This window comes from Marmota marmota, unplaced genomic scaffold (assembly GCF_001458135.2).
Source record: "Marmota marmota marmota unplaced genomic scaffold, marMar, whole genome shotgun sequence".
Classification (NCBI taxonomy): domain Eukaryota; kingdom Metazoa; phylum Chordata; class Mammalia; order Rodentia; family Sciuridae; genus Marmota; species Marmota marmota.
Genome location: NW_025999999.1, coordinates 2,211,316 through 2,226,396, shown reverse-complemented (window position 1 = coordinate 2,226,396; position 15,081 = coordinate 2,211,316). Strand labels below are relative to the sequence as shown.

At 36.6% G+C, this 15,081-nt stretch overlaps 1 protein-coding gene across 6 annotated transcripts in view; it reads right to left on the bottom strand.

The window, feature by feature from the left end:
• Znf518a (zinc finger protein 518A) overlaps window positions 1-13,185 on the bottom strand; it is a 28,772-nt gene extending 15,587 nt beyond the window's left edge. Inside the window, exons 1-2 of one of the 6 annotated variants that reach the window (XM_048807057.1) lie at window positions 13,019-13,185; window positions 10,351-10,482 (exon numbers count right to left, since the gene is read on the bottom strand). The gene's annotated coding sequence lies outside the window, so the exon portion shown is untranslated. Of the gene's footprint in view, window positions 1-10,350; window positions 10,483-12,239; window positions 12,663-12,749; window positions 12,878-13,018 lie in introns of those variants that run through there. The other 5 variants (XM_048807059.1, XM_048807055.1, XM_015494569.2 and 2 more) reach the window with 5 other exon arrangements.
• Window positions 13,186-15,081: the final 1,896 nt, after the last annotated feature.

The window sequence follows — 15,081 nt, the reverse complement described above, 5'->3', positions numbered from 1 at the left end:
GGATATGGGGGCAGGAGAGATGGTGGAATGAGATGAACATGTACCCTAGGTACATGTATGACTGTACATGTGGTGTGACTCTACATCATGTACAAGCAGAGAAATGAAAAGTTGTGCTCCATTTGTATACAATGAATTGAAAAGTATTCTGCTATCATGTATAACTACCTAGAACAAATAAGAATAAAATGCAAAAAAGAACAGAATGTTACCCCCACCACAAAAAAAAGGAACATTAAGAGAACAAAGAAGAACTCTAAATAAATATAATAAACACCAGAAGCAATGGCATATGCCTGTAGGCCAGCTACTCAGGAGTCTGAAGCAGGAGAACCATGATTCCAAGGACAGCCTGGACAATATAGGCAATATAGCAAGACCCTGTCTCAAAAATAATAATAAAAGAAATAAAAAGCTAGGCATAGTGGCACACATCTGTTATCACAGCTTCTGGGGAGGCTGAGGCAAGAGGATTATAAGCTTGGGGCCTGCCCAGGGAACTTGTCACAAAAGGTTTAAAACTTTTTAGAAAAAAGTTCAGGAAGTAACTCAAGGGTAGAATGCTCCTGGATTTAATCCCCAGTACAAGACAGGGAGGAAAAGAAGGACAGGAAGTAGAAGGTTTAAAATACAAGATAAAAATAGGAGAACCAAGAAAATTAAGAGAAGCAATTCAGGTCTAACACCACAGGAATGGAGAAACAAAGTACAAACAAAAAGAGGGCGGCAATCATAAATTATTTTTTACAGTACTGAACTGTATAAAATCAGTTTCCAGGATAAAATTGTCTTCTATATGCACAGCAAGGCATATCATATGAACCAAGACATATCATTGCAAAAGATTCAGAACAGTAGGGCAAAAAGAATATCCCAAATGTTTATAGAGAGAAAAACAGGTCATATAACAAAAGTTCAGAAATCAGAAGGCTCCAGACTTCTCACAACAACAATGGGAAGACAAAAACAAAGCACAATGCTTTCAAATCCTGAGGTAAAACTTCTAACTGAACATTCTATACTTCGCCAAGCTACTGATCAAGTGTAAGGATAAAATGAAGACATGAAAGAAAAATCTCAAAATTTACCTGCCAGATACACTTCCTTAAGAAGTTCCTAGAAGATACATTCCACCCAAATAGAAAATAAACAGTAAAGGGAAATCCCAGTATAAAAGCTTGGCATCAGATCACATATTCCAGGCAGGTCAAAGATGAACACTCATCATTAAGAACTTCACACCATCTTTTCAACCTTAGCACAGAATTCCCAGGTGAGCCAGGCCCAGATCTCATCTGTATTTGACTTGTGTTGATATCTACTGATGGTTTTTCTGTTTTCCTTTCTATGTTCCTATATTCACACTGTGACTCAGCATGTAACTTGTCACATGGTGACCTCAAAAACCAATTTCAAACCAGACTACTCATTCTTCCAGATATCCAGTGTCTGTCCACACTACAGACCCATCAGATTCTGATTATGGTGAGCCCTCAAGTTCCTAGGATTCACTCTTGACTTAATACACCAACATCCCCAAAAGGGCTCCCAGTTAACTACCACAAAAGCTAAAGCTAGACTATGGCCCAGGTGCCTTGTTCACCTTAGCATCCCCTGGGAGCCTTCATCTAATACCATTGTTACTTTTCATTGCATAGCTAGATGCAAGATTTAGGCTTATTACCAAATTTTCAAAACTAAAAAACTTGGAGTTAATTCTTATAAAAATACCAAAAGTGTCAGAATAGCAATTTCATATGGGTAGGGAGGATAGAACCAAAGAGAACACACTGGTTAACTTAAAACAGTAAATATAAAGGTTATTTGTTTTATTATCTAAGACGTGTATATTTTATGCATTTTTATATAAATATATCTGACAATAATAAAAACACATTACAAAATGGGCAAAGAACAAAGTCACAGAGGACTCTTAAGTGAAAATATGGGCAACATCCGTAGAATCCAAAACAAATTAAAATAAGAAAAATTCTGCCAATCGATTGTTAAAGATGTCACATGTTTTTATTTTTTGAGGTGCTGGGGATTAAACTAGGCCCTCACACATGGGAGGCAGGTGCTCCAACACCAAGCTACATTCTTAGCACCGACATGTCATAAAATTTCTTTCTTTTTTTAAAAATATTTATTTTTTAGTTATAGGTGGACACAATATCTTTATTTTATTTGTATGTGGTGCTGGGGATCGAACCCAATGCCTCACGTATGGTAGGCGAACACTCTACCTTTGAGCCACAGCCCCAAACGGACATGTTGTATATTTCTAATGCCCACTGTTGGCCAGTGAAGAAAAAGGAACAGAGGATGGGGACTGGGGTGGGGAGAGGGTAAGAAGATGTAGACACTGAACTGACTTGTAAAGATATTTATTGTGAATAATATTTTTAATTTTTAAAATAAAGGAAGTTGTAGATTAAGGCATGCAATACATTTTTAAATTAAAAGACCCTCATTTCTATGTCATTTTTGTCAGAAGAAATATTCCATGACTATATGTTTGTTAAACATATTTGACAAATCTGGGCTGGAGTTGTGGCTCAGCAGCGGTAGAGCGCTCGCCTAGCATGTGCAAAGCCCTAGGTTCAATCCTCAGCACCACATAAAATAAAATAAAGTAAAATAAAAGGTACTGTGTACAACTATAACTAAAAAAATAAATATTTTTAAAAAATAGACAACTCTATATAGAAAGACATTCTCTAAACTACTGATGACATGTTAATTCTTTAGAAGAATGACAGCATGGTATAGCATAAAAGAAACAAACCAAATCAATAGGGAGAGATCATTGGCTTTCCCAAGTACCCTCACTGAAACTAATTACTCTGATATTGCTTGTAGCCATAAGCCTCTACTGAGGTCTGCCTGTATGTTCTTGCCCTTGAATTTCAGGAATCCCTTTTCCTTAAAGTAACTCCTCCTTTCAGCTTGAACTAGTAATTCACTTTGGTTGCTATTACTTAGGACAGAAAGTTGATAGATCAATGCTAACTGTGTTTATTTCACAAAAGGGTAGGTTCTGTAAAGGTCTTTTGAAGAGAAGTAGGACTTAAACATGTAAGAAAGAAAGCAAAAGCAATCTAAACCTGAAAAACAGAAAAGTTGGAAGGAAAGCATTTTTCTCTCAAGTGCTAGATCAAAGAAAGAATGAATGCATAATGGGTGGTTAAGTAAGAAAGACTACAGAGGACAGATGTGAACTTGATATGAAAGGTAACTAGGAGCCATTGTTAATTTATGAGGACAGAGAAGTTTCAAAAGTAGTTATTTCAGAAATATTCTTAGAATGGCACCAGAAGGCAAGATAAATTGGCCAAAGAGTAAAAATAGAGGTGAGAAAATTAGAAAACTAGAGTAACAATTAAAATTAAAAATGAGGAAACAGGGAAGTAGCAATGTTAACATAGGACTCTTACACTGGGTACAAAGAAATTCCCAAAGCAAAATGCCAAGGATAAGGATGATTTGAACAGAGTGAATCAAAAGGTACCATTCCTGGAGAGTTATATTGCTCTTTACAACAAAATAAAAAGCAAAGTCATTCTACAGAGCCTAAAAAGAAGACTCTATGTGCTACTAACTACACTTTAGTTGGTTAAACACTAAGAAAGAACTAAAAAATTCGGATTTTAGCACAGCCATATTTGTGACTCAGCATGTAATTTGTCACATTACACAGAAAGGAAAACAGTCATGATTTTTTTTTCTATAACTACTGCATTCTTGAGCTACCTACTCTTTTCCTGTAGAGATAAATAAGTATGAAACATTTATATATGACTGGAGATCAAAGTAGCTTGCAGCAGGAAAAAATTTACTGAAAAATACAAGAATCTAGAAAACAAAGCAAAAAAAAAAAAAAAAAACCCTAAGACTTATATAAGTGCCCTTGAAATAGCTACTGTCTTCATAACTTGGAAAAAAACTAATGTCTTTTTGTTTTGTAGCTGTTTCAAGTTTTTAAAAAATTCACCAGAGGAACTAATGCCTGTTATGTTTTAAATAAGAAAAAAAGTTTTGTAGAATTGATATACATAACCAAAGCCAGCTCCCTTCCAATCAATGTGGCCTAAAAAGTAACTCAAACACAGAAAACAGAAATGTAGGCTTAAGTATGCAAATGTAATTTAGTGTACATGTGAGCCACATACCATTAAGGTAGGATGGCATGAACAAGTTTAAAATTAAAGATTAAAATACGCAGACACAGTTCCTGATTCAGGGAAACATTTCTCATGCTATGAACTATGATGCATAACTGTTTAATATAAAAGATGCTTACCCATACATACATGCCTTAATTTACCTTGTTCATACTGTTTCCTTTCACCAGGCATGTCATTCCCTTTCCTCTTAACTAAATTCAGTAACAGTTGAATATTCCAATTCTCTCCTACAGGGACGTGAGACTTCAGCAATACTCACTAATCTTTCCCTTCCTTAAATACTTACAAAAAGGGTAGTCAGTGCTCACCACCTTATCACGATCTGGTTCTATTTTATTTGTTTGTTTGGATATTTTTTGGTAGTACTTGGGATTGAACTGAGGGCCTTGAGAATGCTAAGCAAGCGCCTACACAGAGCTCCAGCTCCAGTCCTTTTTCTTAAATTTTATATTTTGAGACAGGGTCTCATTAAGTTGCCAAGGCTGGTTCTGAACTTGTGATTCTGCTTCAGTCTTGCAAGTAGATGGGATTACTGGCATGTGCCTTGGCAAAATGTGTTACATTGTTATGCCATTTCATCTTTTAAATTTAACCTCCCCGGATTATTTATAAACTTATATAACCTTTTTTTATTTTAAATTTAAATTTGTCCTTATTAGTTTTATACACACACACACACACACACACACACATATACATACACACACACACACACACATATGTTCTTTGCTGTAACACCAGCATCTGGGATAGTGCTGGACTTATAGGTGGCACCATTAGGTACCAGTCTTTGTTCTAAGCACTGGGAATACAAAAGTCAATGAAGCAAACAAAAATCCCTCCCCTCATGGAGTTAATACTCTACTAGTTATTTAGGTGATAAAGTAAATAAGTTATATATAATACATTTAAAGGTGACAGTTTTCCCTGCAGAAAACAATGAAGCAGGGAAGAAAAGACAGAACCAGAGAGTTCAATTTTAAATATGAAGTCAGGGAGGCCTCACTTAAAAAGGTCTTATTAGGAGCTGGAGAGTGATGTGGAGGCTTTGGGTTCATCCTCAGCAACCAAAACAAAAAAGTATTATTGGAGCCAAAATTTTTTAGTTATAGACAGAGACAATACCTTTATTTATTTATTTATTTTTATGTGGTACTAAGGATCAAACCCAGTGCCTCACACATGCTAGATAAGCACTCTATCACTGAGCCACAACTGCAGCCCCCTGGAGCCAAAATCTTAAGAAAATGAGGGAGCCAGTACTCCAAGTAGAGAAACAGTAACTACCAAGACCCTGAGTGTACAGCATGTCTAGCCTATTTGGGAAATACCAAAAATATCAGCACAACTGAACGAAAGAATGAAAGGTAAAGCAGTAAGAGTTAGGTCAAAGAAGTAACATGGGAGCAGTTGTGTTGGTACACACCTGGAATCCCAGCTACTCAGAAGGCTAAGGCAGGAGGATCACAAGTTTAAGGTCAGTCTGTGCAACCCAGCAAGAACCTGTCTCAAAATAAGAATTTTAACAAAGGGCTGGGGATGTGGTTTAGTGGCAGAGTGCTTGCCTAGTATGCATGAGGCCCTCGATTCAATCACTAGTACTGCTTCCTCAAAAAATAGGGCTTGGGGCTTGATGGACGATGCTGTAAGGACTTTGGTTTTACTATGTATGAGATGGGAAGCTAGTGAAGCAGAGAAGTAACATGAGCCAAATTATTTTTTAAAGAGATCACATTTCAGCATTTAAGAGGGATCTAAGAGCAGAAGCAAGGGACCAGTTTGAAGGTTAATATACTACAACTATCCAGTTGATGAGATGATGGGTCTTGATGAAAGCAATAAGGCATGGTAAGATTCTGAATATATTTTGAAAAATATGACCCATAAGATCAGGTGACATACTTTCTGAGAGAGAAAAAAAAAACATATCAAGAATAATTAAAAATTATGACCCCAGTCACTGGAAGAACTGAGTTGCTCTTTACTAAGGGGAAAAAAAAAAAAAAAGGGACTATGAAAGTAGCAGGAAATTATATCAAAAGGCCAGTGTTAGTTGTGTAAACTTTGAGATGTCTATCTGACATCCAACTGGAAATGTGGAATGTGTAACTGGATATAGAATAAAGAGGTTTAGGTGGAAGATAAAATTTTAAGAGTCAAGAAGAGATATATGAATTTATATATTTGGAACAGGATGAAATAAACAAGAAATAAATACAGAAGACCAAAGTCTGAGCCTTAAAACATTACAACACTGAGAGGAAAAAGATAAGAACCATCAAATGAAATGGAAAATAAATAAACAGTGAAACTAAAGGTAATCAGAATGTAATATTCTGAAAGCCAAATAAAGAAAGTGTTCCCAGAATAAGGAAAGAATCAATTCTAGTAAAATGAAAAAACTGTAAAAGAAAGGAATGAATGCAGTAACAATGCCTTTCAACAGGTCAGAAAGGATAGAAACTAGTGAATAAGTTGCAATTGAACTTGGAAAGGAGCATAGTATCATTTGTAGTAACTAGAGAGGAGAATAAAGATGTTAGCAGGTAGGCACACAGGACTGAGAGCTTGTGAAATGCCTGATTAAGTCTACCACAGAGGTTGGCACACTACAACCTGTGGACTAAATCTGGACTGTGGCCTATGTTGGAAATTTTCATTGGAACACAGCCACACACATTCATTTACATATTGTCTGTGACTGCATTCATGTTATAATGTCAGCTGATAACTGTGACAGAAACCATATGGCCTAAAACATTTACTATCTGGCCATTTATAGTAAGTTTGCCAACTCTGGTATAATGGAATATTTCAAATGATGCTCTCCAAATTGAGGGTCAGATAAATGGCCGTGAGGGGAAAAGGTAGGCAAGGGTCTAAAACACAATAACATTTAATAACAAAGTGACATATTAACCTCTATACTATTCCTAGTATCCAGCTCAAAATGAATTCTATAAGCAATCAAATATTGCTTCAGTTTTGTTCTTTGTCTCTTTTAAAATATTTTGATAAATATATTGCTACATTAGTTTTAAACTGGCTGTATTTCTAAAGAGGGTATGGTTTTATCTGTTTATACTGAAAGATCTCTTGAAAAGGGTGAGGTAAGAAAAAAATATGTATGAAACATACATTAGCATTCCAAGTTAATTACTGTTTTTTAAAAATTCAAAATAGATAAACAACCAAGTTTTTTCCACAATGAATGACTTTACACCATTTTGTTACATTTACTTTATGTTTTACCATCCCTAAATGGCATTATCTTAAAAGGAATATAAGCATTTTACTCAAAGAAACCTCTAAGTAAAAAGAAATGAAATTCCTGGTTGGCTTTCTAAATGCCACACATATTTACCTAAAAAGTCAAATCTTATTTGCTACTATCTTCTTACTCCCCCAAAATAATGTTACAAAGCAATCTCCATCCCATCTTGAGTCAGCCAATAATCATTTCCAACTCCACTGTTTCTTTAATTATTCTCTGTGCCTATCAAAACTCCACTTACAAGTCAAAACCCATGTGTAGTTATGACTCCTTTAAAAAAAAAACCTGCCTACATGGGCCAACCCTAATTTCCTTCCTAAATGAACTCAGATTTAAAAAAACAACTGTGCATTCATTTATCTGTTTTTTTGTGTTGTTCCCTACACATGAATTTGTATTCCTTATCTGAAAGCACTTTGAGTTCTTCAAACTCCTCTAATTCTTACTGAAATGTTAAGCACAGCACTGATTATTCTCAACGCATGTTTGTTGGTCTGTGTAAACTAAATATATTTCTTAAATGTGCTATATTAGATAAAGTCCACCATCCACTCAGCCTCATTCAGAATCTTAACCATTCAGGCAGCTGCACATACTTACATGTAATAGACACTCAATAACTGTTTGTAAGTTGAATGAAGAAAGAACTAAATGCATGAAGGAATGATGAATAAGTAGTAAGTGAAAAGCATCTTTTATAAGGTAGAGGAAAGAAGCAAATATATGGAGTATGTGAATGACCATGCAATGCACTCACCTTAAATTTATAAGGGTCACATAATCATAAGAACACTTTCTGCTGCAATCCCATTCAAATCAATTACACATGGAATTTTAGCCCAAGAGTCTATGTTCCCTGAGACTGAAATTGGCACTCTATCACTATCCATTTCTCATCTCTATTGGCTTCACATTCTCCCTCTACAAATGGGATTCACATACACATGGGAAAGAATGTCACTAGCTCCCTCCCAAATTAATAACTTCAAAGAAAAGGGAGCTTCTTTCCACATTCATACATCAATTTCAAAGAATTCTAATGGGCTCTGCTTGAGTAAGACATAATCACTGCTGTAACTGGGATGAGTTATAATACTGACAGCTCACCAATCACTCAGAATAGTGAGGGTTGTTTCCCAAATGGTGCAATACTAAACAGACAAAAATCTGTATGTCTTCTACCAGTCAAAACCTACAACCCAATTTTCAACAGGAACTAGTGATGCTTTACTATATTTTGGAGTTACTTAACTTTTTATAAAGCCAATACTTGGTTTTAGCTATTACTACCTCTTGAAATGAGATTCCCCCTGGGAAGCCTATTTAATTCTTTTAAGCTTCTATTCATTTTATGGGGTGATATTGGGGATTGAGCCTGGGGGCCCTTTACCACTGAATTACATACCTAGCCCTTTTTATTTTTTTTTGAGGCTAGCCTCCATCTTGTGATCCTCCTGCTTCAGCTTCCTAAGTAGCTAGAATTACAGGCTTGCATTACCAAGGCCAAGTATTTCTCCTAAGCACTTTCATTTTAATATTCTGACACTTTCTCACACAGCCAGACCAGGGAATAGGTTTATTTATTTGGAGGCGGGGGGGGGGGGGGGCCAAGCACTCTATCAACTGAGCTATATCCCCAGCCCACAGCCAGACCAATCACAACAAATTTCTAGTCAAACTTTGCTCATAAATTTTGCAAGATGAAACAATCCAAATCATTTGCTAAGTCATCATACAGCAGTCTCTTATTTACTTCACTACATCCGAAGCTCTTGTTCTAAGTACTTGTATTTCTTTTTTTGAATAATGTAGACCAAATATGGAATATAAAACTCTTAGTATTCAGCATTAGTTTCTCTACTCAGGAACAACACAGTACCCATGTAAATCTCCTAGCAAGAGGCTCAAACAAATATTATAGAAGATGTTATTCAAGTAAAAAACATTGATAAACTGGTACCTCAACTCAAGCTTTGTTGCTCTCTACTCAAAATAGTTGTCATAAATTTTTTGACAAAATTAAAAATTCATGCCTTTGTGAAAAGTGGCCCTGAAAAAGAAAACCATCTGTGAAGATCAAGGAGGAACACAGTTATGATTGATAAAATAATAATGCAGGGTGATATGGTTTACTTCAGCTCTTCAGCTGTTACATACATAATCTTTTTCCTCATTTAGTGCTATATTAATGAGTATATTTAATACCCTTGATGAGAGGAATTTTAAGATACTGAGATACCCAAGAATTCTGGGATTTCAAATATCTTAAGACCTATCAAATACAAACAAGGACATCTGTGTGTGAGGAGTAGATAATCAGTACAGGGTAAAATATTTCCCACTACATTTCCATAGCTTTCCCTCTAATAACATGGATTTATTACCAGATTTTTGCCTTTTCTTTTGTCCACACCAGGATATTCAGATGACTGTCTCCAGGAAATTAGTAATAAATCTATAGTGATTCCCACACCCTTTTCTGACTCATAATGTAGATGCTATTAATATAAATACATATTTCATAATTTTTCTTAGGTGTACTACTTAGCACTGATCAGACCAAAAACACAGTCACTTTTCTGGCCATTTATACAGCTATAAAATAAGTTTCTATCATTTTTATCTCCAGTGTTCATTATTCAGATGCCCCTATTACTACCTCTACATTCATAAAAATAACAAATCTAAAATTCATCTTTAGAGCTTTAAGAAAAATATTAAATAATAAACTATAAGACCAAAAATTACCTTTTGGTTTCTATTAAAAGGAAAACCCATGTATAAATAATTTATTAAGACCAAAAATAAAAAATCTAACTTATAATTTATGAAAACTGATATTTAAATAACTATTTTAGTTTAATCCAGTATTAAAACATATGAACTTACTATGTAACAAATCAAATACTCCAGGTATTTCAGTCTTTACAATACCTCTTTCTTGAAGGAATAAAAGGCACACAATTTAATGCTTGGACAATGTCACAATCAGCAACCATGATCAAAGGAAGAGATGATTATCTGCAAACAAAATGCAAGATTTTAAAATTCTGATTACAAAAACTGTTAGTGAAACATTTCTGTACTCAATTTGGTAACATTTCACATTCAATATAGCATAATTTTGAAAAACCTCCTCTCTGAACCTATGCATATTACATTGTCATTGATATCCAGTGACAACATTATATATTTACAAAAGTTACAACTCAAAGCTTGGAATCAATCTAGTTAATACCTTTATTTAATATGAGAGGGAACATTAGTCTGGCCCAACCCTAATATCCTACTACCATATTACCTCTTAACAATTCTCACTCTGGTATAATGTCCTATGAAAATTGCTCATCACGTGAAGTCAATATCCCATTCACTGCCTACACACCTGGATCAGATAATAAGTAAAATTTCAACATTTTGTAATAGTCCTTTTCTTCTGATTATAGTGTTTTGTCAATAATCTTTTAGTACCTGAAGGAATCTAGGCAAAATTCAAGTCTCATATAATTAAAAAAAAAAAAAAAAAGTTGTATTAGTGCCTTAAAGCACACAATACTCCAATGAGAAAAATTCCAAACAAATACAAACCAAAAAATAACAATAAAGGTATGTTAAAAGGGCATTTTAAGTTGTACTTTGAAGTCAAATTACAGATACAGGCTAAAATATTTCTCTTCATATAAATAGAAAAACTTTGGGCATCATAGGATACTATTACCAGAAAAGACAGGATATGAAATGTGACATAGTAAAAATCTGAAGCACTTCTACATTCATACAGTAGATATTCACTGTGGTCACTGTCCTTTTATCTTTTCATACAACCATATATAAAATGTTTTGAATTGGTAATTACAATTTTAGCAAAAACCAAGGTGGTCTACTGTTTACCTTCCCCCACAAAATGCCGATGCCCTGAAAATATCAATGCAACATAATGTCTGTAAATTTCAGGGGAAAAAAGATTTGCTGAAAGAAAATGAACCCATTTGTATAGATCTGGAGTTAAACTCTGACAATGACAAGGAATTTCCATGAGTCAATTAAAATGGTAGTTATCTATTCAACCTGAAGATATTAACTTTACGCTCAAATTAAACCTCTTGCTGCAGAAAAGGTAATTCAAACAATATCTTATAGATTATGACTAATATGCACAGACTCTCAAATTAATTTCCTAACCTGATGTGTTTGTTGTCTTCACTGTTCATGACTAAGACAATCATACAAAGTTCAACATTCTTATGAATCCTTTAAACACTAATTTCATTTTCCTAGAGTTTTTTTCTTTTTTTTAAGACTTCTGGTAAGAAACTCAACCATGTTTTCACTAAAATGGTTCACAAACACTAAAAGACCAAATTTTAAACATAAAAAAGGGAAACCGAGCCTCAACTTTTGTTTTTGGAACTTTAAAGATACAACTGTCTCACTGGTCTACTTAAGAGCTAAAACATTTTATCTTATGTACATTCACCCCCATATACTTTCAATTACCAAAGACACCTAGTCAGAGACTACCTACTCGACAAAGAGGACACCATGTTAAGAACAGTTTCAAAATGGACACTTCAAGTGCAAAAAAGCCAGTTACACCAAAACTCATCTGCCATTGAGTGTGGTTGGGGTCTACAGGTAAGAGCACCTTTGCCCAGCTCTTAAGAGGGCGAGAAGGGTGCAAGCGCCAGGGAGCTTGGCACCTCTGCAAGAAACAGCCCCCAATGACCATAGACTGAGACCATAACAGGGATGCCGTCGAGTCGGGCTAGCGAACCTACAGCTCGAGGGGTGGGGCCTGAGGGGGTGCCCATGCAGTCTCGAGGAGCCGCGGTACCCGCCGAGTGGTGCTTCGAGCGCCGCGCGCCCCGCTTCGCCCCAAACACCGCGCCCGATCCGCCCCTTCCTCCGGGGTTCCGCTGCCCCCTCGGGCGCGCGGAGGCACACCGTGCCGTGCTCCCGCCCAGCCCCTAGGATGTGAGAGAGTGGAGAGTTCAAAAAGCTCAGACTTAAAACAACCCCCAGCTACGAAGCGAACAGACCAGCCCTAGCAGCCTGCAAAAGCGCTGAATAAAAAGACTGACTTCTCCAGAAAAACTTTGCAGCAAGTTAGGCGGAAGCGCTGCATGGCCGGGACTATTTTAACAGGCGCTTCCTATCACAAGAGGCGGATCCCCTAGCCCGTATTGGGGACCCGAGAGCCCCCACAAATTCGCTCTTTGGCTCCTAGCTGGTGCTCTAGAAGTCCCGGCATCCTAGCGGGTTTGGGCAGTCCCGCTCACAGGGAATACCTGTCGTGGTCCCCATTGCCTGCGAGTCCCTGATGGCGGCCATTACCCTTCCATCCGGGTATTTCCGGAAAGCCGAGCGCAGCGCTATCGGGAATGCACGTTGCGGCGGAGGGATCCGCGCTGCACCTGAGGCGAGCGGAAGACAACGGAGGCCGGCTGGGTCCGCGCCTCATCTTGGCGAGAGTAGGCCATAGAGCCGGACTCTCGGCTGAGTTCTGTAGTTAGCGCTCTACCCTGTCTACTGACTTGTTGCTCCCCATTTTGCTCACCAGCAGCTGCAGAGATCCTACTGCCAATGAAATGGCAGACAGACGTCCATTCTGGGCTCTTCAGAGTAGACACCAGAGCAGGAACTGTGTGCACTTGGCAAGCTCTTGCTGACTGGGAATGGTCTCAACTCTGAGATTTTAATCAGTTCCGGTTTAGCAAATGGCGTCTTCCCACCACTGGCCACTGACAAGCAGATTTTAGCAGCCATTGAAGCCCCAGTCAACGAAAGAAGCTGCCGTCCACGACGCTGGGAGACGTGTTGAACTCCCAACTTATACATATTTAACAATTGGTCTAAAAGTTGTCTTTACAGTGAGAGAGGCTCTTGTGCCAATCAAAGGAATCTTTCCCCCCCCCCCGCCCCCGCATTCCCCAACAGGACTAGACCAAGAGTACAAATGTGGCCCCTCTTCTCTCCTTTAGAGCATTTCAGAAATGCACCCTATTAAATCAGTCTCATTCCTTACACAAATTATCTTTCTTAAAAAAAAAAAAACCCACAAGTGAGTCTGGCAGCAACTGTTACTAACTACAGAAAAAGAAAAGAGGGATGGGGTGCAGAGGGATATGACAAGATATTAAGGGGTGTTAAGATGACATTTTTGGATTCTATTTTATGTTCCTTGTTTGTTTTTTAAGCATGTGTATCATTTGTAATATTAAAAAAAAAACTTTAAATGATAGGTATGATGAATACTTTTCATTGTCTTAGAGTATGCTTTGGAAAATTTCAATTCATAGCCATACACAAGATTTTCTCTATTCTTTAATAAAAATAGCATGTGAAGGATCCTCATTTTGTCTTAGGAAGCTCTATTTGTCACTGTGCCTGTTGATCTAAAAATTCCACCAAGAAAAGGAGAGTAGTCATAAGGAGAAATTCTTATGTAAATGTCAAAAGGGACATGGTGGAATGATAAATATGTTTACAAAATGGATTTTCTTTTGACTTATACAACATCCCTCTCTCTCCCGGTCTTCAATTCTAATCAAGCCAGAAGCAGGCATGCACATTGTAGAGGAAAGGGAACCGATTTTGGGGGGGTTAATGAAAGATGATTGTTGGGCAAAGTTTGTTTTGATGAGGTTTTTGTTTTTCACATTAAGTACACCCTCTCCTTCATTCACTGTACCTTTTACTTATATGTATATATTCATCTATAAAACTTTGCAAACCTCCATGTATATTATACAATAAATAAAGTATATTTATTAAGTAAATTGAATATTAGATCTACCTTATCTTTCCCCTTTCCTCTTCTTTCATCCCTAATACACAAACTTAGTAATTCTTTTGCTTTCCTCTTGGGTATTAAACCTTGAAGTTAGCAAAGAAAAGGAGTGAAACAGGAAGGAAAGAATAGGACTGAAAGAGAGAAAGGGAAGAACTATAGGGGCTGGGGTTGTGGATCCTCAGCACCACATAAAAATAAATATTGTGTCCTGAAAACTAAAATTTTTTTTAGAAAAAAAAAAGAACTACAAAAGAAAGCTAAATAATAGCTTAAGAAAAGATTCTGGAATATTTTATACTTGAGAAGAATAGTTAATGGGGATAGGGTATCTAGATTAATGCTTTAAATAGTTGGTTCTGAAGACCTGAATGCTATTTATTAGCTTCAGGGCATTTGATCTCTAAAATTCTCAGTTATGCAAAACACACTTAACCATTGGTTGGAAGATTGCAGCATAATCCTTTGCACATACAGTAATGTAAGTGATACAATAATGTTGGTGGTGATAGCACAAAGTTTCCATCTTAATTACAAACTTCGGCTTTTTTTAGTTGATTCTTTTTAGTTATATGAGACAGCAGAATCTATTTTGATATAATTATATAAGCATGGAATATATCTTGTTCTAACTCAGAGCCCAGTACTTCTCCTTCCCCTTCTTTTTCCCCACCCCTACTCCCTTCCCTCTATTGATCTTTCTATATTTACCCATAGTTATTTTTTAATTAATTTCTTGTGGATGTATACATGGTGAGAGTCACTGTGGTACACAGGAAAATTATGTCAGATTCATTCCACTGTCTTTCCTTTTTCCATCCTCTTCCCTT